The sequence below is a fragment of the Agelaius phoeniceus genome, unplaced genomic scaffold, assembly GCF_051311805.1.
Source record: "Agelaius phoeniceus isolate bAgePho1 unplaced genomic scaffold, bAgePho1.hap1 Scaffold_305, whole genome shotgun sequence".
In the NCBI taxonomy this organism is placed as follows: domain Eukaryota; kingdom Metazoa; phylum Chordata; class Aves; order Passeriformes; family Icteridae; genus Agelaius; species Agelaius phoeniceus.
Window position 1 is genome coordinate 16,163 of NW_027509934.1, and position 14,072 is coordinate 30,234.

Sequence of the window (14,072 nt, forward strand, 5' to 3'; positions counted from 1 at the left end):
AATAAGAGTAGACATTGATATACAGTTTAAATGTCAATGTGAACATGAACCTGAAAGATACAATTTTAAAAAAGATTGAAATAGAGTTGAAAAGAAAGGGGTTCTTTTTGGCTTGAATTTGGGTAGAGGCAGGGGTTTTATTTTAAATAATGGAAGAGTTACAGAAGTAAAAATCCTAACACAGAAATATAGATTAAATATAGAAAGATATGAATAAAAAGATGTCAATAAATAGAAGAAATAGGAACAGATGTAAAATAGAATATAAACTTATAAAAAATCGGAAATTATAAATGTAAAAATAAACATTACACATCAATATACATTTGAAATATAAATGTGGATATAAAGATGAAAAAAAAAAAATTTTTTTACAAATTTAAATGCAGTCGAAATTAAAGGGGGTTCTTTTTGGCTTTTATCCGGGTAGGGGCAGGGGAATTATTTTAAATAATGTAAACGTTACAGAAGCAAAAATCCTAACAAATATATACTTACTATGTAAAAATATGTATAAAAATAGAGAAATAAATTTAAGTACTAGGGAGAGATGTAATATAGAATAGAAATTTATTTATAAATAGAAATGTATAAATATACATCAATACGCATTATAAATAGAAAGGTGAATATTAATATGAAAAACTATTTTAAAAAATATTTACATATTTTTTTAAAATAAATTGTTGGGTTTGGGTTTGGTTTGGTGTTTTTGTTTTTTTTTTTTTTTTTATCCTATTAGGTTAGAGGCAGGAGGATTTTTTTCTTCTTCCTGGTTGTTTTGGGGCATTTATTTCAGAGCAGCTTCTGGGGGGGATCGCCCCTGTTCCTTTTTGCCGCCTTGGCCGCCCGCAGGCCCAAGGCGCGCGGCGCCCCCGGCTGGGGTGGGCGGCAGTGCTGCCGCCTTGTGGGCAGAGCGCGGTACTGCAGCCCGGCGCCGCCGCCAGGCAGCCCTCTTGGGCGTGGCGCGTGGCGGAGTTTGTTTGACCTTCTCAAAAGGGCGGAAGAACGGAGGGCCCCCGGCGGTGTGTCTATGCGGACTGCCTGCACGGAACACCGATGGCGGCGCGGCCCCGACGAGCTTTTCTGTGGCGTTTCAATTGCGATGATGGCATTCCGGTTCGCCTGCCGGGTTCGGCGTCGCGGGAAATCGTTTCTAGGGCTCGAGGTGGGTGTCGGCATTTTGATCAGGCAGCTGGCAAAACGGCTACGCCTTGGGGTCTTTCCAAGGGGCGCTGGGGGCGGGGCCGGGGCGGGGCGCCGTGTCGACGAGGTGACGTCATTCGGCGGCACTCTGCCTGCAGTTCGCCCATGCAGACGGCAGGGGGCGCTGTGCCCGCAGTGCGCCCATGCAGGCGGCAAAGGGCGCTGTGCCTGCAGTGCGCCCATGAAGACGGCAGGGAGCGCTGTATACATAGAGTATTAAGTATAAACTATCTAGAAGAAGAAATAAAAGCTCGATGTCACCTGCAGCTGTAGAAAATTTCAGGCTCCCATGGAGGAAATAGTTTTCCTAAAATCATTACCGTTTTGGGGTTTTTTGCACTCCCCGGTAGCCTGAACGTTTCTACTGCTGCTTTTTTATCCTAAAGCCAGAATGGAAATCCCAGATTAGAAATACAGGGAAAGAAAGAGAGAAAGAAAGAAAGAGAGAGAGACAAAGAGAGAAAGAGAGAAAGAAAGAAGGAAAGAAAGAAGGAAAGAAAGAGACAGAGAGAAAGAAAGAAAGAGAGAGAGAGAAAGAAAGAGAGAGAGAGAGACAGAAAGCGAGACAGAGAGAAAGAAAGAGAGAGAGAGAGAAAGAAAGAGAGAGAGAGAGACAGAAAGCGAGACAGAGAGAAAGAAAGAGAGAGAGAGAGAAAGAAAGAGAGACAGAGAGAGACAGAGAGAAAGAAAGAGAGAGAGAGACAGAGAGAAAGAAAGAAAGAGAGAGAGAGAGAGACAGAAAGAGAGAGAGAAAGAGAGAAAGAAAGAAAGAAAGAGAGACAGAGAGAGAGAGACAGAGAGACAGTGAGAACGAAAGAAAGAGAAAGAGAGAAAGAAAGAGACACAGAGAGAGAGAGACAGAAAGAGAGACAGTGAGAACGAAAGAGAGAGAGAGAAAGAGAGAAGGAAAGAAAGAGACACAGAGAGAGAGAGACAGAAAGAGAGACAGTGAGAACGAAAGAGAGAGAGAGAAAGAGAGAAGGAAAGAAAGAGACACAGAGAGAGAGAGACAGAAAGAGAGACAGTGAGAACGAAAGAGAGAGAGAGAAAGAGAGAAGGAAAGAAAGAGACACAGAGAGAGAGAGACAGAGAGACAGTGAGAACGAAAGAGAGAGAGAAAGAAAGAAAGAGAGACAGAGAGAGAGAGAGACAGAAAGAGAGACAGTGAGAACGAAAGAAAGAGAGAGAAAGAAAGAGAGACAGAGAGAGAGAGAGACAGAAAGAGAGACAGTGAGAACGAAAGAAAGAGATAAAGAGAGACAGAGAGAGAGAGAGAGAGACAGAAAGAGGGACAGTGAGAACGAAAGAAAGAGATAAAGAAAGAGAGACAGAGAGAGAGAGACAGAAAGAGAGACAGTGAGAACGAAAGAAAGAGATAAAGAGAGACAGAGAGAGAGAGACAGAAAGAGAGACAGTGAGAACGAAAGAAAGAGAGAGAGAGAAAGAGAGAAAGAAAGAGAGACAGAGAGAGAGACAGAAAGAGAGACAGTGAGAACGAAAGAGAGAGAGAAAGAGAGACAGAGAGAAAGAAAGAAAGAAAGAGAGACAGAGAGAGAGAGACAGAAAGAGAGACAGTGAGAACGAAAGAAAGAGAGAGAGAGAAAGAGAGAAAGAAAGAGAGACAGAGAGAGAGACAGAAAGAGAGACAGTGAGAACGAAAGAAAGAGAGAGAGAGAAAGAGAGAAAGAAAGAAAGAGAGACAGAGACAGAGAGAAAGGGAGAGAGACAGAGAGACAGAGAGAAAGAAAGAAAGAGAGACAGACAGAAAGAAAGAAATAGAGAGAAAGGAAGAGAGCGAGAGAAAGAAAGAAAGAGAGAGAGAAAGAAATAGAGAAAGACAGACAGAAAGAAAGAAAGAGAGAGACAGGAAGAGAGCGAGAGAAAGAAAGAAAGAGAGAGAGAAAGAAATAGAGAAAGACAGACAGAAAGAAAGAAAGAGAGAGACAGGAAGAGAGCGAGAGAAAGAAAGAAATAGAGAAAGACAGACAGAAAGAAAGAAAGAGCGAAAGAAAGAAAAGGAAAAAGGAAAGGAAGAAAAAAAAAAGGAGGAAGAGAAAGGAAGAAAAAAAATGAAAAAGGAAAAGGGTGAGAGTGAAAAAGAAAGCGCGAAAGTGGAAAAGGGGGTGAAAAACAGAGTGAAAAAAAGAAAAAAGAGTTGGAGTGGAAAAGAAAGGACATTCGGGAGGGGCGGTGCTGCCTAAGGTGCTTCCGCGCCCAGGAGCGAAGGAGCCGTTTGATCCCCTGGCGGGAGCGCCGCTCCCGGTGGCGGAGAACGGAGCGGTGGCTGTCAGTCCGAGACTCCAACTCCCGGCAGGCCCTGCGGCCGTAAAGCGCGGCGTCTGACGCAACGGCCGACGCGCCATATGAATGGCTGGCGGCCCGAGGCGGCCGCGTGCCGGGGGAGCGGGCTGGGCGCGGGGAGCTCCCGGCGCCTGTCCCACGCGGGACGGAGCCGCGGCAGCGACGCCGGAGGGGCGAAGCCTCCGTCCGGCCGTCCGCACGGAGCCGAGCGGCGCGGAAGGGGCGTCCGCCCGGTGCCTCGGCCTCGCTCAGCGGTCCCGGTGGCGGGGGCTGAGCTCGGGCGGGGCGCGCTGCCGCCCGCCGATGGCGGAGCGCCAGGCGGTGCTTTGCTGCCGCGGGCCGGGAGCTGCAGGAGCCGCCCCGGGCGAGCGGCGCCGGGCGCTGCCGCGGTCACTGTGCGGCGGCTGCCCTCGGGCTGGCGGAGGCGCGGGAGCCGCCGAGCTGCAGCCGTCTCCCTCGGGCCGCTGCCGCTGCTGCGGGCGGGGGCGGACGAGCGGCTGCGGAGGCGGCTCCGCGGCGTGCTCAGCCTTGCGAGCAGAGAGCGCTCGACATCGCTGGCATGACACGGCTGCTGAGTGCCTCAGTGCTCGTGGCTCTTCCTTCCACGCAAACAGATGGAGCGGCATCGCTGAGCAGTAAAACACAGCGATGGCCCGGAGAATGGCGAGCGCAAGGAGCGCCGGGCAGGATCCTTCTGATGGCACAGGTGCGATCGGCAAACTCAGCCCCTTGTGCCCCTGCCCTCCCGACCCCCAGGGGAAATGCTCTCCAGCCTCGAGCTGCTGAGAGACAAAACGTGTGATTTGACACTAGGGTCCGGAAAAGGTTTCCGTTTAGATTAGCAAATGCCTCCATTGTTCTCGGTTACATCCTAGGATCGGTTTTAGGCAGTGACTTTCTACCGCTTGTCGGATTTTCTTGTGCAATGGTAAGAAAATAGGCAGGTCTGATACTGGTTTCGCTTTTTTTCTACTTCATGTTCCATGAGCTGCTTTTATCCAAGCAATTGTTTTAAAGTTCTACTGTAGGCGTTTCTGGTTCACTTTTTTTTTTTTCCTCTAAATCGGCAGTAAATATAGCTGAGTAAAATTACCTTGGTTTTCTTCCTTCTTAAATGTTTTTATTGATAATCCTATTTGAATATGCAGAACACGTGGGTATGTCCTGTAATATATCCTAGCTTTTCTTGTTTACAGGGTACTCAGAAAATATTTTTCCCTTCGAGTCCCACTGAAACATTCTCCGTGCAATCTCCGTTAAGGTCTGTGTTTACAAATAAGCCACCATCAGCTGAGATATTTGCCTGTGTACCTTTTCCTGTCATTCAGAGCTTGCGTTCTGTGGTTTTTATGATAAACCTATCAAACTTGCGAAACCGTTTTGCAAGTCTTAACCGTTGAAGGCAGCAAGAAATGGTTTTAAAGCCTGTTCTTGAGCAGACAAAGGGAAAAAGTGTGAATTTGCTGCTGAACTTGTCCTTTTTCATTTGACTTGCCTTGAATTATTTAGGAAGAGAGAGCACTAGAAAAAAGAGAGAAATAGAATTGGTTCTTGAGCCCTCCTAAAATGCTCCCTGTGATTCCGTGTGGAGCCAAAGTGAAGGGTGATGGAACAGAGCCCCTGTGCTTTAGAAGGAAATCAATTTCAACCTGATCTCCACCCTGAGTCTCCCTAATTTCTGTTTTTAAAATGCAAACTCAGTTTAGGAAGTGTTGGGAGTTAGTATTTTGGGGGAGAAATGGCAGTTGCACAAACCGTTCCATTTCCCAGAGGCTCTGGGAAGGATTCATTTTGTAAGCGCTGTAACTGCCATCGGTTGGTGGTTCAGGGTTGGAATGTGCACTTGCCCTCCGATAAAGCACTCGTTCATTTGCATTTCAGTGCCAGGAGTCTGGAGAAACTGGAGAAGAGCCCAAGAGACATTTTTCATCCTGAGATACAAAAGGTAGGAAGTGACTTTTTTTGGTTTGGTTCTTTTTCTTTATGATTTCCTGGAAATAGAAGTAATTAAGTATAGATCCTACTGGTTTGTTTCTTCCAGTAGCTAATAAGAATAATAATAATAATCTAATACTACTTAAACTGTCTCTTTATCCATTGAACTGGCCATTTCAAATCCAAACTTCTAAACACCAATAAAACCATCATCCTTGTAGAATCTTTAATAGGAGGGGGCTAAAGATGCTGTTTTTGTTGACAGGATTTATTGGTTCTTGAAGGGCAAGAGGTGAGTACAAGCCTAACTACTTCTTGCTCACAGACCCGTCCGGTGAATACGGCTTTGTATTTTGATGGGCTTTTGATGACTTCTAAATCAATTGCTTGTTACAGTAAAAAGAAGTCATGTTTTTTTGAACCTGACAGCAAAAATAACTTGAAGCACCAATTTAATAATAATTGATCACCCGTCTAAGTTAATGATTTTATGCTATACTATCAAAGTTTAAAGGTAAATTATTGTGTAGTAGGAGATGGTATAAAATGTATGTTCTAACGTGTAGGATGTATGCAAAGATTAGAGGAAACAAATTTTTATGTCTTCTGTTTGACTGTTTACCAAATAATATTTGGTTTTATTTTCCTGGGATCGGTGAATTTTAAATTTGGAGTCCTCTATGCTAAGGATGGTCAGCTTACAGGGGATGAAATGTTCAGTCATGGTGAGGTTTTCACCTTCTCCTTAATTGTTTTGCTCATCTGAAAAGAAAAAAAAAAAAAAAAAAAAAAAAAGGTATGTTTATTATTTGTTACCCCGTTCTGTCCGTTTCCTCAGTATTTGCTGGAGCTCTGCTTACCCAAGCGTTGGGTAAAACAAGCTTTGGGTTCCTTCTGTCCCACTGGGTGTTGCCCAGTTTGGTTGCATCTGGTGAAATTCAGCCTGAGCCCTTACAGAACCAGCTCAAACCAGGTGAGAGCCATTCGCAGCTCTCTCAGGACACCCGGCGGAGGATGGGTGACGTTTCTGAGCATCTGGCAAGTGCACTTCTATCAAAACTCGGCCTGTGCAATTTCTGGGGAAAACCCTTCTGTATCCTGAAGGGTTCCTCAAAGTCTGTTGAGGATCCGGTTAGCAGTTGCTCACCTGGATGGTTCCAGCTCCTCAAGCTAACATTTGTACTCTTGCCCTGTAGTTTAGATCTATTGTAGTTTTGTTATTTTGCAAGATTTTACGTCTTTGGACAGTAACGTGCATTTCACTCTTTGGAACCTCTCGGATCGTGCTTTGGTGCAGCACCACCTAATGGGACACTTGGCTGCTGTGCTGAAGGGCTTGGTTACTAGAATTGTAAATCCCGGAGAGTTTGTAAGTCTTCTGTCCCCAGGGAGGTGTCACGCTTTGTTCACCGTTGCTCTGTTTGTCGGGTGCTGCTTCTCGTCGGAGGTATTAACTTCAAACTGCCCTGTTCTTTTTTGAACTTTTTTTCCTGGTTCTCTCCGTAGGGCAGGGAAGGACTCTCGTATCCCGGTCGTCAGACTCAGCGCTGCCCGAGAAGATACAGAGACTGTAAAAATCATAAGAAGCAACTAGGACTGCAGAGGAAACAAACTGGAGAGAACAAAAGGTGATATTGTTCTCCTTAGCCTGGATTAGAAACATCCACTGCGCTTTGATGCCGGTGGCTGCCAGGGGCTCGTTAGGTCTCTTGAGGCAGGTGTAGGTGTTCACTTGTAGGTTCTATTTTTTGGCAAAGGACCACGAGAGAAGTTTATTTATAGATCCAAATAAACATTCATCTTATCTGAACATAACCTGTCATCCCCTTTCTGACATTAAGGACTCCTGTATAAATACTTGGGGGGGTTTTCTTTGTCGTTTCTGAATGGTTCCATTTTGCCGGCTACTTGAACGAGTCTGAGGGGGTTTAATTGCATACTGCTTCCTTGAAATTCTGTTGGTCCCTGCTTGGAACCCTTCTTGTACTGCTTAATGAAAGACTTCGGATGGTGTTTTCTTGCCTGTTTGTGTTTAAGGTCGTGCTCTGATGCATTTACAGAAGCCATGGCAGGAGAGAGTCAGCTGCTGGAGAAGAGGAGACAGTATTATCCCTGTGCAGCACGGAACTGTGCCACTGCTGTGTCATCAGCTGTGTCTGCACTGAAAGTAGCCACCTTCACTTGTAGGTAGCTCCTTGGTGCTTTAGGACACGCTGAGGGATTTATTCCTTTTGGGATCCACGATGAGAATTCCCAAGAGAGGTAGTAGTAATAAGGTCTGAGATTGGAAAAAAGCCTGTGTCCTTGGAATGTTGTTGTTGTCGTCAAAAGTTAATTTTTCCTTCTTTCTTAGCCAGTAGTCAGCTTTTTGCTTTATTTTTTGTGGTATCAGTATTTGATTGTTTAAAAAATTGCTTCAAAAGAACTGCAGTGGCTGGCCACCAGGACCTTGTTCAGATTTGCCTATTTGCTTGTAGCTAAAACCTTTCCATATTGTTTATCATTCTATTGAAGAAACTGCTGCCCAGTCAACTAAGAACTGAACATCTGTCTGTCTAGGACATGGGGAGAGGATTTAGGTCATGTCTTTGTTTCCAGAAAAAAGTTCCAGTGTAGTTTCTAACTAGAGGAAAAGGGGGGGGGGGGGGGGGGGGGGGGTGAAGACTCGGGGCTCTGATGCCGTTGGGGGCACCCCGAGGTGCCCAGGAGAGGGAGCCCCACTGCGGTGCAGGAGCAGGTATGTTATCACGTACTAGAGAGCAAATTATAAATAGAAATATGAAAATTATAAATATAAAAATATTTTTTAGATCGTTAAAGAAAGCGGTTTTTTTAACTTGTCAATAGGCAGGGTTTTGATGATAAAAATGATAAATACAAAGAATATGAAGGTAGAAATCTAAGTCTAGAAAGATATCATAAATACATACAGAGAAAGTTTAAAACTAGAAGAAAAAATCAGTTGCAGCAGTAGATACGATACATAATATAGATAATACTTTAAATACATGTCTAGAATTTTATAGATATTATAGATAATTATTAATAGATTGCATCAAAAGAAACGATAAATATAAATGTGAGTATAATTACACAAAGTATAAAAATATTTCGATACCGTTTAAAAGAAGGTGTTTTCTTGTATTTATTTGGTTAGAGATGGGGTTTTTGTTTGGATTAATAGACGTATTCTAGAAATATAAATCTAACTGTAGAGAGATCCAATCGATAGAGGAGGCTATTTCTAAAACCACAACCGAACGCCGCCGCCTTCGGGGGAATCGCACGAGCTCGGCCGAAGCAAGGCGAGAGCGGCCGACCCTGACGGCCTCGAGCGAACCGAGGCGAGGCTTCCGAGGCTGCCTGAAGCGAAGCGAGCCGAGCTCAGGCGAAGCGAGCCTGCTGCTCTCGTGCGCGCTGCTTAGCGCCAGTGCGCTCCCAGCCTAATGAGCTCCTGCCCGAGCCCGCGCTCCCGGTCGTGTCCGCGCCGTGGCCGGGCCACCCGCGGGACGCGGCAGCGGGAGAGGCCCGAGCCGGGCGAGCTGAACGGGAGGCGGCGGCGCTTGCCCGCCCGCCGTCGGGGAGCCGAGGCGAGGCGAGCGGAGCCGAGGCGCGCCGAAGGCACAGAGCGGCTGGGAGTTGGGCCGAAGCGAGGCGAGCTCGGCCGAAGAGGCGAATGCAGGCGCCAAGAGCCGAGTTGAGGCGCCAAGAGCCGACTGGAGCCGAGCGTCTCCGGAGCGAGCCGAGCTCCGCCGAGCGCCGCAGCATCCCGGGTAGGGCGAGGCGCCGGGCCGGGCTCGGAGTGCAGCCGGGGCTCTGGGAGGCTTCCCCGCCTGTCCCTCTCTCTAGCCCTCCTTCCTTCTCCCCGTCTTCGCCTTCTCTCGCTCCCTTTCCCCCATTCCCTCTCCCCCCGCAAAGCCGGCTCCTTCCTGTCCTGTCCCTAGCCCGCTACTCCCTTCTGTTCCCCCTGTCTCCTTCCTCTGCCCAGCCTCCGTGTACCCTCGTCCCGGGCTTTCCCTTCCCGTGCCGCTTTCCTGCACAGCCCGAGCTCCCTCGCCGCCCTTTGTCGTGCCCCGCTCTCGCTCCTCTCTTCCCGTGCCCCCTTTCCTTCTTTGCCCCGCAGCCGCGGGGCTCGGGCTGCCGGAGAATAAAGCCCCGAGGGCCGGAGCCCGGCGCCCCTGGGCCCTTGCGGGTGTCCCCGCGCGGGGCCGGAGGCTCTCGGCGGATCCCCCCGTGCCGCTCAAGCAGCGCGGCCGACAGCGCCGGAGCTGCGGCTTTGCCGGCATCGCGCTGAGAGCGGCCCCCGCTCCGTGCCGGGCCGTCCCCGCCGTCTGTGCCGCTCCCTCTCTCGCTGCCCCTGGCCCGTGACAGCGAGGCTGGGCAGGAACCTCAAGCCTTCTGGGGGCTGCCCCCCCTTTCTTGTTGCAGCAGAATCCCTTGCTGGGGCCATGCACGTGTGGGAAGGGCTTGGGGGAAGCGCTGCGCTGCTGTCCGGGGCAGTCGGATTCGTTCGGAGCCTTCTTTGGGGGTCAGGGAAAGGCGGGGTGAAGACTCGGGGCTCTGATGCCGTTGGGGGCAGCCCAAGGTGCCCGGGAGAGGGAGCCCCACGGCGGTGCAGGAGCAGGTGGGGGGCGGGCGAGGGGCGGGGGTCACGCTGGGTGCCGTCCCCCAGAGGGACCCAAAGCTGCCACCAAATGCACAGGGAAGGGAGAGTGGGTGTAGGATGCTAAAACCTGGCAAGGCATTCGGTTTTCTAGGTATTGCTAAAGAATAGGAATTGGTCTCTAAACTCAGCTGGGGAGAAAGCCTCTCTATGCACTCATTTGTTTACAGGAATGTAGAAGGTTCCGACTGGAGATGCGTAGTAGTTCTGAAGATATTGCCGTGAGGTTTTGATCTAGGAGCGGACCGAGCTGTGCCCTGGAACCCTCAGAACAGCTGCAGGGGCTGAAGGCGATAGAAAGGGCTCTCTGGCACCTTTTGCCTCCGTTCTCTGCCAGCGCCCAAAGCGTGTCGCAGTCCCGGAAGAGGCGCTTGTCATCCCGAGAGCCAAAAGGAAGACGTGTCAAATCCCAGCTCTGCCTTGTGTTTCGTGTGGGTTTTTTACTTCGTATTGATGTCATTCCAGAGAACAAGGAAAGAAGAAATGGGACCGGCTCCCACTATTACTGTGTGAAGGCTTTCTTGAAAGGCTGCTGTATTTCTATTGTCTTTTTCCACTCCAAGCTTGACTTTTGCCCTCGTTTTTCGAGCTCTGCTGCATTGGGGGTGTCCCAAGGAGGGCGGGGTTCCTCAGCAGGGCTCTTAGGAGGCGGCGCTGATTCTGCTTTTTCTGAAGGCGTCTCAAAGCGTGCTACCAGAATGACAGTTTTGTGCACTGGAAAGCTTTCCCTCAGTGCCATCAGCGCACGTCCGTGTCTGAATTGTGGAAGCAGACGGACTCAGAAAAGCCAGCACCCGGAGCAGATTTCTGTCGGCTCTGTGTCTGTGAGAAGCGGGCTGTGTGCTGGACGGGGAGAGGCGCTGTTGGAGAGTGGCATCAGCGCCAGGTGTGAGCTGTGAGGATGATGGGGGGCTCGGAGCAGCCCCAGGTGTGAGCTGTGAGGATGATGAGGGGCCGGCTCCTGCCGGGGCGGGGGGGGGTGCGAGGCTGTTTTAGGGGGAGGCTTCGCCTCAGCTGCCTTTTGCATGGAGCTGCTGAGTAGAGGGGTTCACGGGGGGGCTCCCGGGGCTGTCTCATGGAAGGACTGCGAGAGCTTCTCGCAGCGTCTGGGCGAACACCTGGATACGCGCTTGGATCCGCGGAGCATCGCTTCAAGGAGGTGCCGAGGGACGAATCTTTGTGCCGGGAAGCAGCAGCCGAACGGGTGAGCGCGTGTGGATTTGGAGCGGGGACTTTGGTCCTTTCCCTTTTCAATTGGATCTTGGCAGTCCCCCCTCCCCGGTTCCCCAGGAACAAAAAGGGAGCTTGTGAAGACAAAAGAAATGAAGGAGAGGCAAGCAGCTACTCTCCTAATATTGTCTGTGTTTGAACTGGGGGGGATCCGCTTTCGCTTGCGGTTCCAAGGATGTCGGTTGAAGGAAAAGCTGCCTTTTCCCGGCTGTTAGGGGTATCCCAGGGGTGACAGGGAATCCCTGCGTTCCATTTGAACGGGAATGGGCAAAGTATTGTTGTCATCGGATGGCTTTGATTGGAAGGTAGCCAGCCCATTTTCATCATCCTAAGGTTTAAATGGAGGGGACAGCGCTGGTGTCCCTCCTTTGCAAGGGTTTGAATGGAGGTCAAAATCCCCCTTTGCACATGGCTTGCAGGATTTCATTGGAGGAAAGCCCCTTCTTTTCTGCTCTCCTAGGGGATGAACTTGAAGGGGAGAAGCCATTTCTTTGCCCTTGTTGAAGCGAGGTGAGCGCCGCCCGCGGCGTCAGTTTCGGGGTTGAGTTGCGGGAAGCCGCAGCTCTGGCGGCGTTTGCAGGGCTGCAGTCGGGCTGTGCCGCTGCATTTGAGGGCGCTTCTTGTGGCCGCGGCCCGGGCCGGAGCGTTGCCGCTCGGGAGCGCTGCCGGCCCGGGCCGGGCGGGTGCCGAGGCGCACGGGGAATTTGGCGCGGCAGCGGCGGAGCCGCTTTGCCGGTGCGAGCCGCCGTGCGGAGCCGAGGGCAGCTGGCGCCGGGCCGGCCAAGGGCGGCAGAGGCGGCGCGGGCGCTGCTGCGCCGGCCCGGCCGGTGCCGGCCGCTCTGTCCGCTCCGGGCGCGGGGCTCGGGCGCCGCCGGGGCCCCCCGGGCAGGGGGAGCGGGCGGGGGCGGGGGGGTCTCCGGGGCGGCGCCGCCCCTGCGCGCCGGAGCAGCCGCCGGAGGAGCCGCTTTGCCGCCGGGAGCCGCGCTCCGTCCGGGGCCGGCAGCGCGGGGTTGGGCTGCCGCAAGTTCTGGGGTGTCGCGGTTCGGAGGTGGCTTTGTAGGGATCGATCGCACGGGTTTGTTCTGGTCGCAGTGGGTGTGCGCTAAGGGCTATGGCGTTCTTCCTGACCGGTACGGTTCTCGGTTCGGGTGGTGACGATAAAGGTTTGGTTTGAATCGAGTTCTGTAGTCGGATATTTTTTTTTGCCGGGCTATTCTGCTTTTAAAGGCGTGCAATGGTTTCTACGGGTCGTTGCGTGAAGCAGCGGCTCGGATTTTAACTCTGTCGCCGTGGCTTTTATTAGCGTGGGCGTGTAGCGTTTGTTTCGGTGGGTTCGAGGTGGCGTCGTGTCGTTAATAGCAGCGGGGTTTTTAAAATCTCTCTAATTGCGTTTGTGTTTCTCGTCTTCCAGGGCTTTTATTTCTTTGGTTTGCTTGATTGTAGTGTACGTTTTATTGTGACGGATCATTTGGGAGATCTTGTCAATGGTTACGTTTCTCTTTCGGCTTTGTGTTTATTTCTGGGTGGTATTTTTATTTTGATCGAATGAGGCTCTATGCGTTTATTCTTCAGTTGGGAATAATTTTTTTGAGGTAAATTAAAGTTGCTTTGGTTTGGGGGACTTTTGTTTTACAAATGTATTTTCTTTTGGTTTTTTTTGTTTTTTTCTTTTTTTTTTTCTTTTGGTTTCTTGTTGTCCTTTGACGTATTTGGTGGTTATTGATCAGTTTTATTTTTGGGAACGTGGGTATTTATATGGTGGGTCTTTTTAAGTAGGGTTTTTTTTTTTTTTTTGGGTAGTTATTTTCTTATTTTTTAGTGGTTGAGATTATTTGGTTTTTTTCTATTTCGTTCATTAGTTCGCTTTCTAAAGTTCTTTTGACAGAGTATTGCTTATTCTTTGAGTTAGTGTAGATGTAGAATTTTGGTTAGTTTTTAAAATAACGTTCAGGGTCAGTGGCACTGATTGGAGTTGAGCGAGTTGGTTTGGGTTTTTTTAGAGGTTTTTGTGATTTGCTGCGTGTGTTTCTCAAGGGTTTTCTTTTCGTTTGGTTCCATTTTTCTGATGTGATGAGAACTGTTAGTGAAAAGAGTGTTGTGTGTTTTTTTCGCTGGCAGTCGCTTGGCTGGTGGAGGTATCTTGATGGTTTTGGAAGACATTGGTGGGAATTCGATGCTGTTTGTTTTGTCATTGCATTTAGGAATTGGATTTTAAATGTAAAATTCTAAGGATAGCTATCTTTAAACAAAACGAGTAGATGTGTAGAAATGGGAATAAACTTTCATTTTGATCTATTCGATCTCTATTTAAAATTTAACAGGTAACTTAAGTCATGATATATTCCAATAAGATATTGTATTTTTCAAAGAGCATTGTGTATGTTGATAGATATATCAATAGAGATGCTAAATATAAACACAGCTCAAAGGAAATTTTAAATCTAGAAATGTGTTGCGAATCTATGCAGATATATAGATCAAATTATTAAAGGATTGTAAATGTAAAGTGACATAAATCCATACAACACGTAATACAAGTGATACCGTATAGATCTTATGATGGTATATTATAGGAAACGGCTATAAATCTAGTACATCACTATGATATAATATCTAAAACATTATAGATATGGTAACTGTAAATACAACAACATTATTAAAAGTAGTTTAAAAGAAAGGATGGTTTTGTTTTTTACTTGGCAAAAGCAGGGGTTTTATTATAAAAACTACAAATACA

The 14,072-nt window shown here is 48.8% G+C and overlaps 1 long non-coding RNA gene across 1 annotated transcript; it reads left to right on the plus strand.

Annotated features, from left to right (window-relative positions):
- The first annotated feature begins 3,133 nt into the window (after positions 1-3,133).
- Positions 3,134-5,735, plus strand: LOC143693144 (uncharacterized). Its single transcript, XR_013180654.1, has 4 exons — positions 3,134-4,213; positions 4,704-4,768; positions 5,389-5,452; positions 5,708-5,735. It is a non-coding gene; the product is annotated as an uncharacterized LOC143693144 (long non-coding RNA).
- Positions 5,736-14,072: the final 8,337 nt, after the last annotated feature.